We start from the raw sequence: 23,619 nt of genomic DNA on the forward strand, positions 1-23,619 counted from the left end.
TCCTTGTGACTGCTCCTGACTTGACACAGGGTGGAAGTATGGCTCTTAGAAGTATACAAAGTAGGGGAAAAAAAGTTAGTGAAGAGCACATAATGTTTCCATCAGGCTTTGCCTAACTTCAAGAATTACAGAACCTACATCGGTCTAAACACAACACAGAATGAATGAAACTTTCTTCAGTATTAGAGGGATATAATATGGATTATTTGGGATCTCGTGTTATTTCTTTTAGAAATGGGTTACAATGGTACTTGGGGTTAAGTAGTATGTAATTGGAAAGAGAGAACAAAATGATTACAGTTTTAATAAAAGACACACCAAAAAGATGAGAACACAAATCTTGTTATAAACAAGAACGCATGGTATGGTTGAACTTTATGCCTCTCATGCTCTTTTCTTTATTAATATTTTCTTTAGAATGCTCAGCATGTCCATAAGGCATTGAGCAAGTCGCAGAATCCACAGAGGTGTTATATATTGGCTACATACTGCTGCTGCAGTGTTTCCTGCCTGCAACAGAAACTGAGTTTTTCTAAGCAAATAAAAAAGTCCAAAAAAAAAAAAAAAGCTATAAAAGCCCGCAAATATGTGCTCCTCAGTTTATACAGAGCTGGTTTCTGTGAACACACATATACAACACTGCATAAAAACTGGAAATCACACTCCTAGTTATGCATTAATCCAAGCCTGCTGGTGTGATGCTCTGTGCTGAGTGCCTCCCCAGCTGCCTGCTCTCGGGTCCCTGCACTAACACGGAGGGCAGCACCCAGGAGGCACATCGTCCTCCTGTGGACTTGTTGGGCTACCACATAGCCCTCAGCCTCTTTCCTCCATGCTGCTAGAGGCAGACTTGAAACTCAGAAGGTGCAGGGCAGGAGCAGCCCCCAGGCTCCCCTGGAAGCAAGCCCTGCAACAGCCATGCAACACCTCAACGAGAGGTGCCCCCAAATCCCCCGCCCAGAAGCGACCACTGCAGGGCATCAAGAGGAAGTTTCAAACTGAAGAAACAGTGCTGTGAGAAAAGGATTACAGCCCTGGATGTGTGGTTTGGGTGAGCAAAATGCCAGCACCACCGGAAAGACATTCCCCACGGTGGCACAGAATGGGAGCATCCCATAAATGCGGATGACCAGATTCCAGCCCTGCTGGAGGTGTAGAGATGTCACACACCTCTCCCCAGCAAGCAGTCGCTGAGGCACACATGCCGGCAGGATCTGCACTGAAGGCACCCAGATTTGGAGGAGAGTCCCAATTCGCTGTACTTATTCATAGGGTATGGTATCCCATGTTCAGTCTTTCTTGCTTCTAGCTCTTATTAGACCGTTATTTAACTTCTTTGTCGTACTACTAGCCAAAGTTGGAACATGCCTGTTCTGCTGAATTGTCCAGCTGCAAGAATTATCCCCAGGGAGAAGTACTCTCCAACAACATTCTGTATCTGGGGGGGAAACGGACAGTGTGCTTTAATTTCTGGTTAGCCCCAAAGTGGCCAGGCAGTTGGACTCGATGACCTTTGAAGGCCCCTTCCAAATGAACTGTTGTATTCTATGCGGCACAAGAGAGCACACTTTTTAAGCCATGCACACCACGCTTTTGATAGGATGCTGTGAACAACCGTTCTTGAAACAGAATTTATTCGATCTCTAGCACTGGCATCTTTTATGCCATTTATAGACTCAATAGATGGCATTCCAGAGCGACCTTGGAGACGTGAATATTCCATTTTGGGGATCTCGAGTGGAATAGTCAAGAAAATTGATTTTCATAGTGCAGTTACATCATGCTCCTGAACATCAAAGCATATTAAAATGTTTTTAGGTGCATACCTGAAAACAGATCTCAAATGCCCACTAGCTACTTGCTTACAGAGAGTTACCTTTTCTAAAAGTGCTCAAGACAGTTAGGGACACAAACCCTAAGGACTTTTAATTAGACTTATAACCCCATCTCTTTCTGGCACATTTAAAAACAAACAAAGCTCAGAGAGTTGACCAGAACAACAGTTCAGTCTGGTTGTCTTTGTCTCTCTTACAACAGGTCTATTTTGCTAAGGGGATGCTGAAGAACATACCTAATAGGTACTTATGGGAAGGTGCAAATATGCTGCATACAGTTGGTACACACATTGAAAGGTAAGACTTCTTAGGGAAGCAAATAGTATATTCAAAATCCTAGGGAGTCCAAAGGGAAAATAAATAAATAAATAAATAAAATAAAAAAAATAAAAAAGGCAACTCCAAAAGAAGAGGTGGAGGTAGAAGAACTAGAGGGAACATGGGGCCCCTCTAAAGTCAGTGGGAATTTTGCCTTGACTTCACTGCAGTCAAGATTTCCCCATTAAACACACATCAATCCTGTATCCAACTTCTCAACACCACATTATAGATATATTTTTATGCATAAAGCACAGTTCTACTTTCTGTACCTTCCTTACCAATTTCACTATTTAGGACAAAAGCAGGACACAATGAAAACCTGCCGTCGGTACACTGCAGAGAAGGTCAGGGTGCTGACATGTATGAATCTGCATTGTTTCAGTTTATAAAACAACCTTTCGTTAAGACAGGAAGACAACTCTGGCAGCATTCACATTTTCCAGCACAGCCAGAATCCTTCAAAACTTGGTGTGCCCAGAATGAGGTCCCAAGCTGCATGTATTGCATTGATTTTGTAATTGATTATATTCCCTGGGTCAGTATCTGGAAACCTGTAAGACATAATTTTTTCAGCTGATTTGTCTCCCCGGACAGCTGCTGCTTACGACCTCAGCCTTTCCAATAGATGATGACAGCACGGTGAACAATGGCTCAACCATTGCGATCATTCACTTCCACCCCGTGGGCCGCAATCCAAAAGTTTCCTATACTTCTTTTTTTCAATGCAGTAAATCATTATTGGGAAAAAAGCATCTAGATTTCAGCTACTGTGAGTGTGCTTCATTGTGTGCCGAAACGTTGGCGGTGCGGTGGAGTCACTGCCTGCGCTTCAAACACGTCTGGTGTCAAGTGATGTGACTCCTGCTGCTGGCTGCCTTTGCTCCTCTCAGCACAAGTTCAACCCAAGTCACACCTTCCGTTTTCAGCCCAATGCACACAACACCTTGGCATTTTAAAGCCCCCTTTTCCAGGCATTTTCTGCTCTGTAACTACACCACTAAAATCCAAAGTCTGCTACAATCCATGACAGTCTGCACACTGACTGTGCAATTTTAGTGGTGAGCCCAAATAGATTTGGCAAGACCATACGCTCACTCAGAACTACCATCCCTCTTGCAATCCGAGAGCAAAGCACTGATTTGGAGTCATTACCTCCCCCTGCTCACGCCTCCCAGGGCACATATACACATGTATATATATATATACACACATATACAGGCAGCCCCCAGGGACACATCCTGCTGGGAGCCAGCGTCACTGCCTCATGGGCCTTGCAGACACCCCCTTGGCCTGGGGGGAAGCCCTGCTCCCCAACGTGCCTCTGCCGGGGAAAAGGCGTCGGGCTGGTGGCTCCCTTCACAATAAGGGCTCATGCTCAGACAGGGGATTTCCCTCTACAAATTCAGAGGGATCTCTTTGTAATTTTTAATAACCACCCCCACCCTAATGGGCTTTAATTCATAACTTCTTCAGAGGTTATTACTTAACTTCAGCTGGCAATTATTGTGCTAATTACTGCTTTCAAAAGTACCAACTTCATATTTGCTGGGGTTTTGATAAAGAGCTTTAAATCCATCAACATTAGCTTTTTATTCACAGTAGGACAGAAGTCAGGTTACAGTGCTCCAGTGCAAAACGCATTATACAGGCCTACCAGAAAGCAATTCCTGCTCCGAGGAGTTTACAATTTAAATCTGTGATTGAACACTTGTTCGCATCCTTATCTTGAGGGAGGGAGCTTGTACCAAAGACTCCAAAGTGATTATTCATCCAATTCATGAATTCAAGAGCATGCATATGTATTTGCACAACTGCAAAAGGCCACAAGAGCTAGCGTAACAGCAGGTGGATGTAAAGAGAGATAATTGTGACTAATGCAATAAGCAGTGGCTACAGAACAGTAGCTGCCTAGCTCTTGCTGAATGTTTTCTTGGCAGTATGCTAGGGGCAAAAAATCAAGGAGAGAATTGAAAAGGGACAATGTAATGTTTTGCAGGTTTGTCGGAGAGCTTTTATTCTGCATTGTTACAGGAAAAAGCATCAAAATGTCTGACGGAGATTGGATGAATGGCTTAATTCCTAGGGAATATTAAATTACCTGGCACACTGTAGAAACTTTTATAATTTATAAGTAAAAGGACGTTAGCAGTTTCCACAAAGCTTAGAGGAACACTCTAGACAAGAATTACTATATTCAACCCCACAATTCACACTTCAGAACCAGGTTTAGCACTCATGTTCTGAAACAGGATCCGCCACTGGGAGGAAGACATTCGTTTTCCCACTTTCTCTAACTTGGCTTTCATGCAGACCAGAGCCAGACTGATTGAACAAACAGAGGGTGGGAGGTAACAGCCCAGGGAAGCCGCCCTGCTGCTGAGAGTGAATGCAATCCCACTCCAGCTGCAGTGTTTGTGGATTATACGGCATGATGGACTGGGCAGGATTCTTTTGCAATATCATCCCTCACTAAAATGTGTTAGGTGAAACAACATAAAAATCTCTCTCTACTAAATGATGTTGCGGACTGCTGATTTCCTTCAGATATGTCGGTATTTTACTTTTAAAGGGGTCCTTCACTGTTGTGGCTAAAACAAATGTTGCAAGCAATAAAAATATTGAAAGGCTACAAAGGCTCATTTCTCATCTTGCAGAGGCCATGCAGCTGAGATCTGCAGGCACAGAACAGGAATTACGTTAGTTTTGAATTACACCAGACTCAGGGCAGGGAGGAATTTATTCTATTTTTTTTCCTTGCCGTATTGTTTATTGAACATTTACTTTTTTAAATTTCTATTACTTCCCTGTTACCTCATTTCTATGCTTTTTTTTTTTTTTTTTTTTCCTTCTTCCTCTATTTTTACAGAATCATGGGGAATGGTTTGGGTTGGAAGGGACCTTCAAGACCACCTCGCCCAACCCCTGCCCTGGGCAGAGATGCTACCCACTGGACCAGGTTGCCCATCCCACAGGGCCCTGAACACTTCCAGGGATGGGACACCAGCAACTTTCTGGTGCTTCCGACTTCTTTGTACTGAGGACCTGCATAATGCCTGGCATCTGCCCATGCCAAGGTGACCAGCCTCACCTCTCAGCTTTCACGTCTGACACAGTCCACGCTCACTCTCCCTGAAGAGACGAAGGAAGGCCTCTCCACATAGCCAGCCTGCAAGCTGATTTTTGAAGACTGTTTCTTTCCCAAACAACCTTCCTGCTCTTGCAATAGGTGTTTGGGATTTGCAGCTTTAACTTTTGTTCACAGCAAACCACCCCAGGGTGATGAGCACTGTGGGTAAGCGGGTCTAGCCATGCCCGGGAAGGTAAGACAAGCAGCAGGAGTTGTGTCTAGGCGTTATCAGACAGAGTGATCAGACAGAGGGGCTGCTTGCAGAGTGCGGCACTACTCAGAGCAAACGCAAGAGCCAGTCTAGCTGTTAGCCAAGAAAACGTACAGGATAAAGCCCTACCATCAGAAAACAAACCAGATCCCTATGCTGGCTTTATATGCTGGTTGATCTGCCTGGGGCAGCTGGCTGGGTTGCTCCTGGGCTGCAGATGAGGAGGGCCAGCAGCTCTCCCTCTGGCTGCACCATGCAGCCCAGCTGCAATGGGAAGCACAGCAAGACCTGAGACCTGCGGCTGCTGTCACAGAAAATACTGCAGTGCCATCAAGGAGAGCTGGTGCGAGGCAGGGATGACAGCTAGGAGCAAAACACTAGGAGGAAGGAGGTCAAAAATATCTGATGGAGAACAATTTCCAGCTGCTGGTTAGCTGCTGAGAGCAGGCATTGGGGCTGCTGGTCTTCAACGTCCTCAGAGTCAGTGGGGGCTATGCACTGCAGTTCAAGAGCTGCTAATGCAATTTATTTTAAAATATTCTGAATGTCTTGCTAAAAATAATGGAAAGCAGAACTACCCACAAGAACTGCCCTTTCTAATAATCTTTAAAACACATTTGCACTGAGCACCTTCTTTTTAAACTTTTGGGAAACGCACTTGAGCAATAGATGCTGTGCAGAGAGGAGCTATTAATTTAGCACTTTAGTGCAAGTCTGGTTTTGCTCAGTTAACTTTAGGCTATTGCTGTTTTATTGCGTGAATAAATTAGTCAGGTCCTATTTATTACATATCTTTATTTGGTTTTATATCTTTTGTGGAGAGCACCAAGGGTGAGCTGAGGCAGCTGAGGCTCAGAGACTAGGTACACTGTTCAACACAGCAAAACACTTCACTCTGTCGTGATTCCCTGGCCAAAACCGTGAACATCACAAGCTGTATTTTATCATTAGAAGTCTGTAACGTGCTCTGGGTGGTCAGCTGCCAGCTCAGAAGCTTGCTGACGGCCCAGGGGCCTGGTCCCACTGAGCAGCAGCTGCCTGTAATGGTTCCTGCTGGGCTCAATAAGGTTTTTCCAGCATGAAGACCAAATTGTTGTCCCAAAGGAAAAGCAAGCCTTTGGGAGCTCTACATGAAAGAAATGTGATACCTCACTTGGTAATTTGAAAGAAAACATCTTTATATGCTGAAGCACCAACTGACTTTGCTCATTCTTTCAGAAACCCAGCAGTTCCACAAGTATTTCTTCTCTCTCCCTTGACCCAGAAGTGATTTTACAGTCCAGCCCCTCTCTCTGCTCCACACTGGAGCCTTCTGGAAGACACGTTTAGCAGCACCAAGCCAGTGATGGGATTCAGGCATCTCCTAGCAACAGCCCCAGCCCTGCTGCAGCAGTTCTGGTGCGGAGACAGAGAAATACTGAGCGTCCGGGTGCCACAGCCTTAGGGGACAAGAGCAGCCCCACAGCATCGCTATCTGCGCATCTCCTGGCACACCCTACCCCTTTTTCTACTTCTTGACAGGTTTTTGTGTTGAGTTCTAACTGAGCTCACGGACTGGCATACCCGAGCGTGTGCAGCCCTGGCTGTAAGGAAGGGTCGAGCCCCTGCTCTGGGCACAGGGCCCAAGGTCTGCCCAGGACTTCTGGCTTTCCCACTGACTTCCAGCACACTCCAGAGCCGAGTGTCAAAGCCTTCTGTTAATCTTTTTATGCAAATATGAAACGGCTTAACATTACCTGGAACTGTAGCAGCAGACAGTGAAAATACAAACACCCAGAAGATAACTTCTGTCTAAAAGTGCAGAGCCTTCCACCGTGGCAGAGCTCAAGGCTGAAATCCACAGGATGCTCCCATCTGTTTCACTGGACACCGAATCCTGTAACACCTGGGAGCGTTTCACTGATCATATGGGTGGTGGGGAGCAGGGTAAGAAAGCAGGAGTAACAACATGCTTTTAAAATTATGGGTTCTAACATTTGAAAGTTGGGAATCAAATACAAATAATATATTTTTGATTGGATCAGTTGAAAAAAAAAGAAAAACAAGTTGGCAAAACCCGAATTTCTTGAGTTCTGAGCTCTAATTGGAAGCCCTAAGTAAATCATTTTGCCTGTTTTGTAACCCCTGCTATACAAACAAGAAAGAAGCCTGCTCTTGTACAAATCCTGGGCTGCAGCAGCTGCTAAATCCCTCTCCCCAGCAACTTCTACTGCTGAAGTAAAGTAATTGTTTTCAAATGCTGCTCAATACTTAGCAAAACTGAACTAAAGATTAATGGTGTATAGTTTTCATTTGTATTTCCATTAGAAACAAGAAAAGCAACCAAGCAAATATCCAATTACCTCTGTGCATGGCTTTCCTCAGGTCTGCTATGGGATGACCCACCCAGTGTGCTCTGTGTTTTTCAAAGAAAATAAAAAAAAAAACTTCTTCCCTGCAACAAACAGCCATTGCCTCTTTGAATCTTGGCTGTCCTGAATTTTCAAGCCAACATTTTTTTCTGCTGAGATTGTTTCTTCTGTTTATAGGAAATGCAACAAACCCTGGCAAGAAGATATTATACATCCATCTTTCCCCAGGTTACATCAACTAATAGGGCATTTTCTTTCTGATGTTTCTTCACAGTTTAATTTAGTACTAATGACAAATATTTATATTAATAGCTTTTTTATATATAAAAGAAGCTGAATCCAGTGCTGATCAGGTCTCACTGCCCTGCCAGTCACTTGGGATTTGGCTGGGAGTGCCATGGCTGGGGTCATATCAAGGTTTAAAGGAAAATTTCAAGACTCCCCACAAGAAGGCTGCTTGAAACAACCGTTCACGCTTGAGGTGTCAGTGCCTGCGTGACAGGGATCAGGCACAGCCGTTTACTTCCAGTTGACATTTCCCTATTGTTTTACATAAGAGGCCAAGTCAGGAAAAACACAGTGCAGGGAGGTGACACACGTCTTACATTTTAGAAAAATTTTAACAGCTTTTGCACTTCATACTGTTACTCATGAATATCAGACAGGTAAAGAGATCACTTCAGTCGTTCCTGATGCGGCTGACAGCAGTTATTTCACGGCAGATGGCAATTTCAGCCAAGCTTCGTGGTGAGAACTGAACACAAACACTGTCCAAAGGCAAGTGCTGTTTAAATACCCACCCTGTGAGATGCTCAGGAGGCGCTTGGCCAGAACAAGTCACCAGGTCGCAGCATGGGACCTCCTGCAGCCCTCTTCTAACCAGGTCCTTGTGTGACACATCCGAAATGCGACCCCACCTACAGCACGTCCATGACGTGCATCCCCAGCTTCAAGCAGTGCATCAGGAAGGAGTTAAACCAGAGTTAAACCGCTACTGCGATGCCTGCAGGCTTCTTAGAGAAATCCTGGCTCAAAACAAACTTAATTTCAGCTCCTAAGCTGGAAGATCATTCATGCAAGCTTAAACTTTTATGAGCCTGCATTTGGACTCGACCAAGAGGAAAAATCTGCTACTGAAACACAACAAAATACAAAACCTTGTGCAAAATTTGCTACCTTGAACCAGGAGTCTGGACTGTAAGAGACAGGAGCCTTGGGTGACAACACGGCGGTAGTAGTTCTGCCCTCCTACTCACCAAAACTACCAAAATAACCCCCCGTAACTTTGGGCATCCTTTGGTGTATTTTTACCCCCCCCGGCCCTGAAATGCCAGGAATGATGAAACATAAAATTGATCTTTAAAACACCATCGCTGTGGCCAGCCTACCTGAGGTTACCCTGCAGGACAACCTTTATCATGCGCTTGCCTTTCCAGCCACGCAGGTGTCCTGCCCTCCTTACCGCTCCGCTGACCCAGGCAGATGTCTCTCACCAGCCAGAAACACCTCCAGAAACAGCTTCAGATGTTCACTCATGCAATAGATTCTCATATTTTCAGAATTTAAAACCAATTTTAAAATAAAATCTCATTCCTTGTTATTTATTTAAACTCGAAAATCAAAGTCTACTATAAAAGTGGCAATAAAACAGCATTTTTCACTGAATCCCAATTTATTAAAAGCTTTGCTTTTAACTGAAATTTTAAACGCTCACCAGGAAAATAAATGAAAACATGCTTCTAGATGTCTGAATTTCCTGGGGAGTGGCCAGCCCAGGTTTCAGGCGCATGCATCCATGCGCCTGCCTGTCTGGGAAGTCACTGTAGAGCTGGCTGTACCCTCAGGATGGATCAGCTACCAGAACTCCCAAACTGCAGTTTTTCTTGGACTGGGAGAGCACTCACTCAGAGGCACTCTTGCACCTACCCTCAGCCTCAGGCCCCAGATGCAGGGAGCCCCAGGACCGCTGTGGAGCTGCTCCAGGCAGGGGAGGGGGCAAGGGGCCGGGAGGGCTCCAGTCCTTCCCCAGAAGCACAGAGGTACCTTCCCCTACCCAAAGGGCTTGTCTCAAAGCCACATCTCAGTCTAGCAGGAGTTTCCAACAACTTAAACAATGCTTCTGCATGAAGGATTACTAGAGGGAGTGGGAACAAAACCAGAAAATGAAGAAAAATTTCTGAGTTTCTGGGCCAAGCTGCCTTTTCTTCTCTAGGTGTTGCTTTGGTCCCGACAGCCTCACAAACACCAGCAGAAACAATGCATCGAGGCTGAAATTCTCACCTTTAAAAAGCAGCGAAGGGCTTCTGTACAAGTATTGAATTCTGTGAACAGATTTATCTTTTATTAACTGCTTCAAAAAGTCATTTTACAGTAAGTGTGTTGCATTAACTCAGAATATCATTTGTCATGCTGGACAATGCCCATGCTTGTATTGACTTTTCCTCCTGCTGCTCCTGTTAACTACGAAGATGTAAACTTGTCTTATTTAAGTGCTGCTCCTACTTTTCCTGCACTAGCACAAATAAGCAGAGATGCGCATAAAAATGCACCTTGCTTTTTTTTTCTCCAATTTATAAATATGTTTTGCAGAGAGACACATGTAAACCAGCAGGGATTATATTATTGCACTTACTGTAAATAACTGAAACGTCTATTCAGAAATTCCTGTTTCAAAACCTCAGCAATTACATCTAGAGATAATTATTATGCAAACAACATTCATATCTGAGTACTTGAGAAGATCTTGATGCAAACACTTGGGAATGTTCTCTGAAATTCAGTGCATGCATGCAAAGTTTAGCTGTGAAAACTCCCCTAACTATGCGGGTACCTAGGAAGCTCTTTTTAGGGGCCATTGCAGAGACGAGGTACCAAGAAAAGTAAGCTGGGTGTCCCTGTGCGCAGGGGACTCACAGAAGGACCTGTTTAGGTTCAGGACTGTGGAATTTGTGTCGGTTTCTAAAAGTGCAGCTCCTAAAGCCTCTGAAATGGTTCAGAGATAACAAGGGAACCGCAATGGAAGGAGTAAGAAAATAATCAAACCAGGAGTCCGACACCTATTCACAGATGCCTGTAGAAATACCGGAGCTATTATTACAGAACACATTCCTGACACAATAGCAATCTCTCTCTAACACAACATTGCAGGATTTCAAATATGAGTACAAAAATGTTACGTTAGTGCCTCACGCAACCTTGTAAGCTGCAAAAAGGAGGCACTTCCTCTAGAGAAGAGGAAAAGTACCTGCTGCAAACGTCTCTGAACCTCCCTATCACAGCATAAAGAGTTCTGTTGAAAGAAAGGCTAACTTTAACTTACACATACCTTAACAACTGGTCTTCAACTGTAAGAATGTATGAAATTGTTTTCTTTCTTTATTGCCAACACTTTCTCCATGATTACACCTACATGATAGATACAGGATGTAGGAGAGAGCCTGGGTGCTCCAGGTGGGGACTAAAAGCAGCCTGTGACTATGGAGCTGAAGTGGAGCAGGACAGCGAAGCAGAAAAAATCTGACTTGTATCTGGTTTTTAGGTGACTATGGAGGTACCATGTCATGGGGAAGGTCCCCTTCAGCACATGGTCATCAGAAGTTAATGACTCATAAAGAATTAAACGTAATAAGGAAAATGATGTTCCCCAAATACAAATAGCTCATTAAAAAAGCCCCAAAATACTTCACTTGCAGGGAGGGTGAAGTAAAGGTAAATCATTCTGTGCAGTATCAGTTCGATAGGTTGGGAGGGAAGGATTACTTTAACAAACTAATAAAGTGATACAGATTATACAATTAGGTCAATAAAACCAGAAAGAAGGAGTTTCATTATCCTATCCAATACTGCATACTGTGCAACCGAGTGTGTTAATTGAAAACTTTCAGCTATATGATTTCGGGATGTTAAAAACAACATAATAACAACATGTACTTGGATGCTAATAATGGCACTGTAAATAGACATAAATTCTGGCAATCAAGGCCACTGGAGTACAGTGGGCATTAAATGCATAATAAAAACAACTCAATGGAGTGGGTGCAGGAAGCAAATGAGAGTTGCCTGGATGCTTTGCAGGCACTGCTTATGCTGACACGTCGCAGAGGTTTAGCACAAACTTAAAGCGGGCTGGTGGCACTGAATTCTCAGCAAGTTTTCAGCTCCTCAGAAGTTCGTTGGTGCTTTCGGGAGAGGTGATGGGTTCACATTTGGTGTTCAATCACTAAAACCAGTCATTTTTACTAACATGGAAGTGTTCATCTGAGGAACACAAAGGGATTAGGAAATGAGATGTTTCGGAAATGTATTATTTTGTTGCATGAGAGGAAATCAACTAATGCCATAACTGAAGATAGTCCAAGGTATCTCAATAGCTGCGTCAAAGCTTTTGATGCTAAAATGTATGTTTACAGTCTGCCTTTATTAAATTTTCTATAGCATTTATACTACTTGTAGCACAGAACAGGATATTAACTATATAGTATTGGCAAGAAAAGAATTACCTGCACAGAAGAAAGGCAGGATACCCTTGATAAAAGCAGTTGTTCATGATGACAGCTCCAATATCTCTTCCAGGTAGTCACAATCTGTCATAAGCACTGCTAATTTTTCTGGAAATTAAGTGGGGATATACTTCCCATGAAAACAGGGACATCTTGCGCTAGATCCTTCAAGTTGACTAGCACCACCAGTTACAGCTAGTCATAGCTATCATAGCTTGTCATAACCAGAAGTTAGAGCAAGTCACAGCTATGCCAGAGACAAGATAGAAGAGGAGGTCAGTCATCTGTCCGAAGAACTTACGCAGTGTGTATCGGATAAAACCTGCTTCTCACATCGAAGAGAAACACATGGACTTGGTGCGGTGAGTGCTTCAGTTTGGTACGCTTGTTTGGAGAAGGAGAAGGGATTAAATAGTGACCGAAGGTTCTTCTCCATATTTTTTGTCAGTTCTCCAAAACAGTAAAAGACAGCACACACACTGCTGTGCCAGCACCACACATTGCTTCTGAGCACTGCTGTAACTCAACACATGCAAATGCTCATGTTCAGTGGTTTGTCATGAAATTCCCATGGGACTAACCCAAACGCCACCCCTTAAAATACTGCCTAAAGCAAGATTAGTGAAAGACTTTGACTTACGGTTTTGGTTTTGCACTGTCTGTAGGCTGTGGATGTCAGCTTTGTTATGGTGGAAGTGCACCACTATGTTCCTCCATGCCTTTGAAAACTGAAGGTCATTTACAGCATGTATCTGAATCTGATTTTATAAAAGTTTGAGCAAATTATGCAAAATGCTGATCATTGTAAATCCCTTTTGTTCTAGTCTTTGCTATATGTTTTTCACCATTTTCAGATGAGAGGTAAAAGGGAGCACTACTGCCGAAATGTCATTCAGGCCTGCTCTAAACAGAACTAAATAACACAGTATTTATAATGCCAGAAATCACAGTGGTCTTTGTGGTTTCTATTACAGAGAGGTCTCATTTCTCTAAGTCCTTTCTCTCAGTCCTAAACTTAGTCTCTGTACTACCTCACAAATGCTGAGATTTTAAAAGCTCTGCTGGATGATCTTTTTCTCTCTTACACACTATCTGGAGGATCAAGAGCCACCAATTCCTAGTCACTCCAAATTCTAAAGACCAATTTATCAAAGATAAAGTCTCTCATGGTACAGACCTCAAAGAACACGTGATAGCCATGGAAGGAAGAATGGTTTTATCATATATAATATTAATTGGTTTAGATATTCTTCTTCCAAATATGTGAGATTTAGTAAATCCAAATGTTAGATCATACTTGCAGAGAGCACAGAGATAAAAGCTGATACATATTTTCCTCAAACATGAAGAAATTCAGGTTTCCTCTGATTAAAAAAAAAAAAAAAAAGCCATTACTTCTGGTGTGATTTCAACTCCATCACATTAAACTATAATATCACACGGTATTGTTGCAGAGTCCTGTTGACTAAATAAATAATTTATAGAACATTTTCACTATGAAAAAGAGATCCACATCAGCAGAATTATCATACTTGACACTCCATGCTCCTGTGCTCACTTCTTACCAGATTTACTAGACATCAGGAATACTATTCAGAATTAAATACAAGAAAGCTTTTTCACCCTACAGCACACACTGGTAACAGAAAATGAGACAGTGCAACTACCACAAAGCCTTGTAAAGGAAAACCACGACACTTTCATTTACTATAATCCTTTGTAAATGATCTTTTGAATTCTCAATCCAGCTGTCATTGACCTGCCTGGCTTATTCAAAGTCTGTCACAGAAAAGTTATAAAGGAAATGAAATGTAATCACCTTTCTGTGCCCAGATGGAGAGAAGAGGTCTGCTATACTCCGCTGAGAGGCTGGTAAGTCTCACGTCTTACACGAGCACCCGAGTGCTTAAAGATACCAAGCTAGACGGTGTGACTGTCACTTACCTCCCAAGATGGTAATAAGGCTGTTTTCTCAGAATTATACGTATATTTGGATATTCAGAACAAACATTTTCCTACTGCTGTAACTGTGTGCTGGCTGGACATGACTATGACCAATAACCCACTAGTGGTGTATCACAGAGTTCTACAATATACCTGTATAACATACTTACTGCAAAAGGTATTTTGTAGCTATCACTACATATGCAGGCCTGGAAACATTAAAATGTGGTATTCAAAGCATACACAGAAAGTCATACAGCATAATCAGAGGATGTAACACTGGTAAGACTGGGGGTTCTTCCATAAGGAGAACAGGTACCCAAGGTGCGTGGACACGGAGTCCCTGGGCAAGGTCTGGCTTCTCTCTGGAAAAGGGCACTGCTGCTGGCCATGCTCCCACGTAAGGACTCCTCTGGCAAACATCACAAGCTGGAGGCAGTCTTTCAAGCCGTTCTCCAGACTGGTATTTAACAAGCTGTCAAGATGACTTAAAATAGTACAGGAACTGAAGGAAAAACAAAGTTCTGATTTGCTGTTCTGCTTTCCCCGCCGTGATTTTATCAGAAATTGGCCAGCTCAATTTAGCTCTGCTAGCTGCCAGAAAAGGGCCCAATTTTGTTTTTAACTTCGTTTCTCACCAGCATTGCCAAACTCCAGCTCTAAGTGCCCACTACTCCAGCCAGAGGCCAGCCCCAGGACTCCGTGGCCCTGCTCCCACCGCTGACCCAAACATGCGACACGCGATGCTTTGCCTCGGTGTGCACCTGGCCGCCACTCACAACAGCAAATTGCACTGACTGCCTGGGCTGTCGTGAGGAAAATTGATGCTTGTATGAAGTGTTTCGAACTAGAAATAGTGGAAGGGAAGTATTATTTTGTGAAGCTGTAGCTTTCATTTTTAGTCTGAAGTGTGAAATAAAAGATAAGAAAGTACCTGCGATGTTGAAACTGAAGCTGAGCTATCTTCAGAGCAGGTCTGATCTTTGCATTGCTTACGAGACTAAGATCCTCCTCCAGCTCCTGTTTTGTCTGTCTGAAATTAAACCAAGCAGGGTAAAAATCAAGCTTTAACTAGCACAGACAAGAAACATGTGAGAGTGATCAGGCAATTCTTCAAAGTGAAACGCAGTGTTTTCTTTTTTTCACCCCCTACTGTCCTTCATTCAGGCCTTCGTTCCCTTGCTATAACCTTACAATTCAGACATAACAATAACATGGTTTTGAACAAAATTTAAAATTACTGGAAATAGAAAGGCTGTTAGGAAAATGTCACAGCCTTGGTGAGAAGATTCAGGGCTGGCTGAAAACATCCAGGGTCTTATCAAAAGGTAAACCTCCATATTTAGAATTCAGAAAAATATAAATCCAACTGCAACTTAGTCAGCAAAAGGCAGCTCTTGTGCCTTCTTCTGAAATTGGGTTTTATTTACCTTGGGTTGCTCTCAAGCCACTAATTCAGAATTCCTACCAAACGCAATGCAGTGGCTCCTGCAATATTTAACAACACATCTGCAGGCAGTGAAGTCAGCAGAAGGAACGGAGTCCCCTTCTCCAGAAGGATGGGGTGGAAGTTGCTTCCGGGCTCCATTTGAGGTATCTGCCTTCCTATTCACCACCATGGCTCACGTGGAGCAGCTCCCACACGTGGGTCCGTGCATGCCCTAATAGCGAAGCTGGCTGGGCTCTGAGCCCCACCAAGGGAAAAAAAAAAAAAAAAAAGCTGTAGGAGACTGTCCTGTTGGGGCTGTAGAGCTGCCGGAGCTCGCGAGGTCACCAGCTTTTCAGACTGCCTCCATATCCTTACTTACAACTGAGCTTGAACAACTATTCCACACTAATTCCTGCTTCATCTAGGTGGGCTTTGAATATACAGGATTCTGCTCTAAGTATCAGTTTTTCTTTAATTGATTAAAATCATTGACATGCACAAGGAAACAACAGCCAAATTAGGATCGATACACTGGTCAAACACACGTGGTCCCCGAGAATATCAGAAGCCTAAGGAACCTGCCTTCCTCACCACCTGGCAGCGTCTAATAGCATTCAAAAGCATCTGTTTTCCCCTAAAAGTACAGGGAGGAACACGTTAATGAAGTAGGGCTTTCAAGAATTTTGATTCTTGCTAATTCATCTTACAGGAAAAGAAATTTCAAGAGATCAATTATTGACATGCAGCATTTTAGGCTGACCAGAAAAGCCAATAAATCCACCTCTCATAGACCAAAAGAATCTATCCTAAGGTATTTGGATACAAGCACATCTTTTCAGTTTGAGAGGAACAAACTTTGCTTCTCCCGTTAAGATGAATACATGACAGTGCGGGAGGCAAGCTTAAAATACATGTCCTTATTCCAATAAAGCAAAATATATGGGATTTGACTGGGATAGGCTGAATATGTGTCTGTTTCAGGCAGAAAATCATTCTTTTAATCCTAAAACAAAGGTTTCTCTTTGTCTCATGAGGAACAATACGGATCCACCCAGTTTCAGTCCCTGAACACAACATCCATGCCCAGCACCCACCAACTCATGGGATGCTCTTTGTGCCCAAAAAGCTATGCACGGACAGTTGCAATATACGGGCTCCTGCCAGGAAAACAGTTACCCTAATATTGAAGAGGAAGGTCCGAACGGAAAAGGTTATGCATAAACTGCATAAATTATCATTTGCACTCCACAGACTAACCCTGAGCAAATCTCTTGTTCCCTCAGCTTTCTGAGATATGGTCAGGGGAAATGTCAGGCTGATCTTTAGCAGTTTGTACAGAGAGGAAAGAGAAGCTGCCCCAATACAGGCAGCAGTCATTTGAGTGTAAAAACTTCATTAAACTTCAGCATATTCTTTGGAGATTTTTACAATCCCTTTGTATTAAAGGGGTTAGAAAAGAACTTGCAAAGGACGGCACAACGTCAGCTTACTCCCCTTGTCTGAAACAAGGGGGTGCAGAGCAAGAGACCTGCCACTCTATCAGCTGGAGTGTGTGTACGGGTGGATAGCATAGAGTGCACAGAGAGATTCGATTTCTGTCCAGTAGGGAAAATTTCTGTCTCTAGCTTTCAATTTGTAGCTTTAAGTTACTATCAATTCACAGAAAAAAAACCACACCTAACACAGCTAGTCTCCAGGTAGCTTCTCTTTTCACTTTCTTTTATGTGTTCTATCATTAGAATAATATTCTGCAACATTTTCTGTGATTAAATTCCCTTGTAACCATCCTGTTTTAACTTCTCTGTCAGGGGACTCTGAAGAACATTGCTTGGTCATCATCCACTGCTGTATTTCTTTTCATATATCAGATTCCATCTGTGACTCGCATCCAACTGCTCTGAAGACTCTTCTTTAGCCAAGCAAGCAGGAAGCACTGCTTTTTCACCCATTTTCCTTTTTCAGTCTTTCCCATTCTCACCCCTCCTGCCTCTCTCTGTTTTCCTTTTCTCTATTCCCCTGTCAGACCATCAAGGTTCTGCTTCATCTGACCAGGAAACATTTAGGAACACGCGCACCTGGTGTTTGAAACATGTTTGAAAGTACTCAATGATTGCTTTGAAATCAGATTATTAGCACTGCTCTGAAAAGTAGTTCACAATTTCAATGGTAAGCTCACTTTTCCGCACATATCCTGGTGTTCTTATTTTAAGAACTGGACTAGAAAAGGGGAAACAAAGATGTGAGTGAATACACTTCCCAGGAAAAAAACAAACAAACAAACAAGCTTTTCCTCTGAATATTGTCCTAGGAGCCAGTGGAAATCCAGTCCCATTGTGCCTTTTATCTGTCATTTTCACTGGAAGGTTTTATTAGCTCAATTAGCAGAGCTATCCATACTGAAATTCCTCTTCCTGTCATTACTTTATAGCTCCTGACCATAAAATTCACTAGGCAGAAAGACTTTGAGATGACATTTATGGCAAGCTTGACAACCTTCCAGTCTTTACTTTTACCTTTTTAGGACACACTAAATAGGAGATAAAGATCCTTATTTTGTGTGAACAGCTGGAGGTGAAAGACTTATGCCGGCCTTGCCTGCCCGCTGGGGTAGATGTGGTCAGCTCACCTCCAGGTGCTGTGTCCAAACATCTTCGAGCTGTCTTCCTGGTAACTCCCCAACTCTACCTCTGTTGCAGAAGCGAATTTTGGCAAGCAGTATTACAAGAAGGCCCGGCAGATGCATGGGCAGAGGAAGCAGCACAGCGAGCAGTCAGCAGCTCGGCCACAGCTCCGCCAGCACGTCTGTGGGACCTGCACGGCCACGAGCTGCGCCTCTCGGAGGGTGGAGGGCAAATGCACCAGCGCAGTCCCACAGAAGAAGGCAGCTGTTCAGTGTTTCTATCATTACTATTCTATCAACACACCGCTTTTTATTCTGCTTGAAGTAATATTGACTTGTACCTTTCCTTAAGGGCAGTGTTAAAATGCGAGTGAGCTATTCTCTCTGCAGTATCTGAAATGGAGCAAACCTTCTCTGTCAAGCCTTCACCACTTCCAGAGAGCTTCCACTTGTGTACGACCAGCGCTGGGTCCGGGAGGGTTCCCTGCCCCAGTCACAGCTACAGACACAAACAGAAGCGGACTCGGGAGGCTGCCTGCATGGCTGGGGCACGTAGCATCACTTAGGACCAGGAGTCTGAAGTTGTCATTAGCTGTGCTTTGTGACTGCAGAAACTGAGCACCAACACCTTCCTCACGTTCTCCGGTAAAGCCAATGGCAGTCAGAGAGCTGCCAGGCAGGAAATGACAGCTGTTCCTTCTCAGTCTCCCCCTTCCTTCCAAATCCATCCCATTATACCCAGGTATTCCGTTTCCCCAAAGCCTCCAGGACAGGAGTTTGAGGGATGTGACGCAACAACTCCCCATCTTGGTGCATCCCTACAAACACAACCATGCTTCAAGACTGTGCTTCAGGAGAGACCCAACACAGCTAACACGGTTGTTAATGGATCTGAAAGGGCCAAAATATCAATGAAGGAGGCAAAAGAGATAAATCAGATGAGTCCAACTGGTCTTTGGTAAGTATACGTAATACTGTTCCAGAAAACAGTGCCAGTAGAGGGGAAGTGCTTATTAGGCAGGTGCCATACTGTCAGCAGTTGTTTCCATCACAGAACAGCATTCATCAGCAGGACCTGTGAACTCGCAGACGTGCTGCATATCCAAGTACCAACTTTCAACAACAAGGCCTCTATACAATAGTATTCATTTTCTATCTCCATTTATGGAATTATGGTACAAAAGTACAGTCAAAAGCTCCTCTATTTATCCAAGGTCTACAAATTCTGCACTGGAGGAGTGACCCATCGCTGTTGTTTCTGTAAAGTGTGAATCAACCTCCCACACCTTAAATCAGCAAATTACTGGATCGTTCATCTTGTGTTTGTCATTCAGAGCACTTCATCTCAGACAGGAGAGAAAGCATTTGTTTCTTTGACGGTGGCGGATAACAAATATACTTATATAAAAGGCATTTTATAAGGGTCAGTACATCGCCTGTTACAGGCAGATTCTCACACAGCAAAGAGAGAACGTGCTTGTGCTGCTACTGAATCATACCTGCTCCTGCAAATGGCTGGGGTTTCTCTACTTACAGTCTGAATGAAACAGAGGGAAAGGGATCAGGTCAGTACTCAGCATGGACCAACAAAGTCAGTATTACAACACCACAGAAATGATTAAGGTGATACAGCACTCAAAGGCCTCGTGTTTCTGTATCTCCCATTACCACCTGCTGCACTATACCAGAACCAAGGTCAGCGGCCTTTATCTCACTACAAGGATCAATTCATGATGATGAGGCGATTTGTATTGCAGTACCCTAGCTGTGTTTTGTCCTCTATAAGTTGGTCATGACTTTATTAAAAAACCAGGTGTACATGTCTACAAGGTAAGCAGAAGCACCAGCCCAGAGGTGCAGCAGTTTCTTTTATATTCTACTTTTGCAGAATGTCTCATTGAACTCCAATTCTACCTCAAAATCTGATTAGTCGCTTTTCTGCTCTGAATCTACAGATTTTCCTCTCAGTGCCTCTACTTTCAAAACTTAATTTCTACCTCTGAAACACATTTCAGAAGCCATTTATTTTTTCAGCAATTTATAACACATTATTCTTATTAAGAAATTGGCTCAAACCCAGAATATTAAATACCTTTCATTTTGAAAAGTTGAAGACCTGATAGCAACACAGAAAACCTGACTTCTAGCCCAGAACTACACAGTTAGGTTGATACAGCATGTGTTTTAGGCAAAACAAACCAATTCAGAAGAGCAGACATTAGCGAACAAAACAGGTAGAGAGAACTCATTAATTCCATCGATTCAGTGCAGCGCTACGTGCGTTTCACAGCCCTCCAGAAACAAGATTCTTGGTTCAGAACTTAGGTGTCTAAAGGAAATGTCATTACCTTTAGGAACAATGTACACCAGCACACGCAGAGCCACCATCCCTATCTATAAACAGCACGAAAAACTTTCCAGCTTGAAGCCTGAATCAGTTGAGACCATGTATCCGAGCAGCTCTTCCTGATGCAGAAGAATATTAACTGTACACGGAACAGGACACTGAGCTCGCTGAGAATAAAAACCTCATTTACAAGAGGTCAGACATTTCCATCTCACAGCTCTGTCTCCCTGTCTCAGGGAGTGCTAATGGATAGGGTGCCAAAACACACGTCCCCAGGAAGGAAATAGTGCTTGGCAGATTCTTCAGGTACGGACATTCTGCAGACACCAACACCACACACGGTGACCTGCAGATCTTTAGAGCCTTCTTTTTCCAGGATCATCGCCTTCACGTACCTCCTTCACAACAGCTCTCCGAAAGAGCCACAACTGCAAGGCAAGCTCCTGACTACAGGTGGCAAACATCGAGTGTGCAGAAGCAGTGGGCACTTGGTGCAGTTAGGGCCAGGACAAGTTCAGTGCTTGGGGTGGAGTTGCCAGGAGAAAAGGGAAGATGGGGCTTCAGGAGACTAAATGAGGCTTAAGTTACTATCACATGCAAATAGCTTTCCCACAGGCCGATTCCTCAGTCGCTCCAGTTCATGGCCAAGGATAGTTAAATAGCCAGTTAGGTTACAATGTCAGGCTATGAATGGCAAGGGCAAGGCAGATTCCTAGGCTTGCCCCCAGCAGCAAGCTCAGGCTACAGCAGGCACCCACCTAAGAGCAGCAAGGGCTGAGTCACGGCAGCACGCTGCATCAGCCCCCCAGTGTCAGAGCCCTAAGACAAGTTTAACTAGGTCACAAATATATGCAAAAATAAATGTGAGTCCTATTGGATAGAGATACCAAGATTTAAGGCAACATGTCATTAAAGAAAGAGAAATGAAACGACAGCATCAATTGTCAACTGAATCTCTCTTGCTGTGAATAAAAATCAATGATAATCCTGTCTCTAACTTTTTAGGATGTGTTCTACAGATATATTACAAAGACTCTGAAAGCTAATGGAGCCTGGAATATGAGCTTCATCCTTAAAATGATATGTAACATAATTATGCATAATGTTCTTCTACTGTGTTACAAATTTACAGGAGAAGTTTGACTTCTGTATAATTGCTTATTTGACATTAGTGTCTGTGTAACTGAAATCACATTGAGCTTTCAGCTTGTCAAACATTTTGTGGCTTTCCACCTGTGAAATGTTAGAACTAGACTGACTTTTTCACATTAAATTAACCCAACTAAGATGTCCCTTCTGATCTTCTTGGATTTAGGTATTGCTTTCGGCCACGCTCAGGGGGTGAATGCATTGGGACCCACACTGCCATCAGGAGAAGTAAATGCCCTTTCCAAGGACATAAGGCACTGTTGGTACAACAAATCCAGAACAAAGGGAAGAGAAACACATTTCTGTGTTTCCCATGCAGCAGAGGAAAGCTCACTGCACACGGGCAGTATTTACCTAATTCAAAGGCAACGGGTAAGAAGGGAACCCAAGTCCCACCTCTAGGGCATAACTTCATCACCTGCACAAACACCATCCGTATTTCATCTCCCTGTGCACAACCTCCTTGCTTACATAGAATCATAGACAAATTAAGGTTGGAAAAGACCTTCAAGATCATCTGGTCCAACCATCCCCCTACGACCAATGTCACCCCCTAAACAATGTCCCTAAGCGCCAGGTCCAACCTTTCCTTGAACACCCCCAGGGCAGTGACTCGACTGCTTCCCTGGGCAACCCGTTCCAATGCCTCACCACTCTTTCTGAGAAGAAACGTCTCCTCATTGTTTTAATCGTTGAAGAGTGGTGCTCTTTGTTCAATTCTTTGTTTTAATTGTTGAAGAGTAGGGGCATGATGTTTCCATTTTTCCACTCACCAGGGACATCACCCAAATGTCAGGACTTTTCAACTATGATGGAGAGAGGCTTGGCCACTACCATCAGCCAGTTCCCTCCAGACCCTGAGATTCATGTCATCAGGTCCCATAGACTTGTAACTGTTTAGATTCATCAGGTGGTGTTGAACATGCTTTTCACTGACGGTCGGTGGGACTTTGATCCCCTAGCCTCCATCTACAGGTTCAGGGAAATGGACTTGGGAAGCCCGTCTACCCGTGCAGACAGAGGTAAAGAATTGCTGAGTACCTCAGCCTTCTCCATGTTGGTCATTACCAATTACTCAGATATAGAAACTCACTCCTAACGTAAGAAATTAGCCACCTATAATCACTCACACACTCCTATTTTCACCCCTCAGTCTATTTTCACAAATGTTAAAGGCACATGGTGGCCATTGGGGACTCCTCCTGTCACCCCAGTGCAGCAGCCCAAAGGAAGCTGGGTCCTCTTGTGCTCTTCCTCGAGGCTCTACGCAGAAGGAATGCCACCTCTCAAGGTGCCCACCGCACAAGGGTTGGGGGATGGGAAAGAAGCACTCATGCAACCTCTGAGAATCGGCAAGAGGTGTTTATTGCCAGGACATCTTGCAGGTAAGCCTGTGGGATGTCCGTGGTGTTCGGTGGCTCCAAGCTAATGCTTGGGATGGAGCCTGAGCAATGAATAGGGAGCTGGATGGGCACTCCTGCGACGCTGTTGGTGCTCTTGGATGGAAGAGAGCAATGACATGCTGCGGTAGTCCCAGGTCTGTTCTGGTGGAGGTGGATCCACTTCCATTTGTTCCTCCACATCTTCTGGTGGATTCATCTCCATGGGCTCCACAGTGTTTGGCAGGGACTGCCCAAACGGGACGCCTTCCATCTGGAATGTTTTCAGGCCAGGGTGCTGAACCAGGGGGTCATCCAGTTCCACCCCCAGGTCCTACGCCACTGTCAGCTTGATTTTCATGCATGGCTTCGAGGCTGCCATCTGTTTTATGGCCATGCCTGGGTCC

General features: G+C 43.9%; 1 protein-coding gene and 1 long non-coding RNA gene across 4 annotated transcripts in view; both read right to left on the bottom strand.

The window, feature by feature from the left end:
- The window catches only part of LOC118174102, a 272,434-nt gene that overhangs the window by 20,878 nt on the left and 227,937 nt on the right, over positions 1-23,619 (bottom strand). The gene's annotated exons all lie outside the window — the stretch shown is intronic.
- LOC118174116 lies at positions 1,595-22,465 on the bottom strand. Its single transcript, XR_004754548.1, has 4 exons — positions 22,305-22,465; positions 11,065-11,067; positions 4,938-4,949; positions 1,595-1,604 (listed from the first exon to the last, which is right to left on the bottom strand). It is a non-coding gene; the product is annotated as an uncharacterized LOC118174116 (long non-coding RNA).

Source organism: Oxyura jamaicensis, chromosome 14 (assembly GCF_011077185.1).
Source record: "Oxyura jamaicensis isolate SHBP4307 breed ruddy duck chromosome 14, BPBGC_Ojam_1.0, whole genome shotgun sequence".
Classification (NCBI taxonomy): domain Eukaryota; kingdom Metazoa; phylum Chordata; class Aves; order Anseriformes; family Anatidae; genus Oxyura; species Oxyura jamaicensis.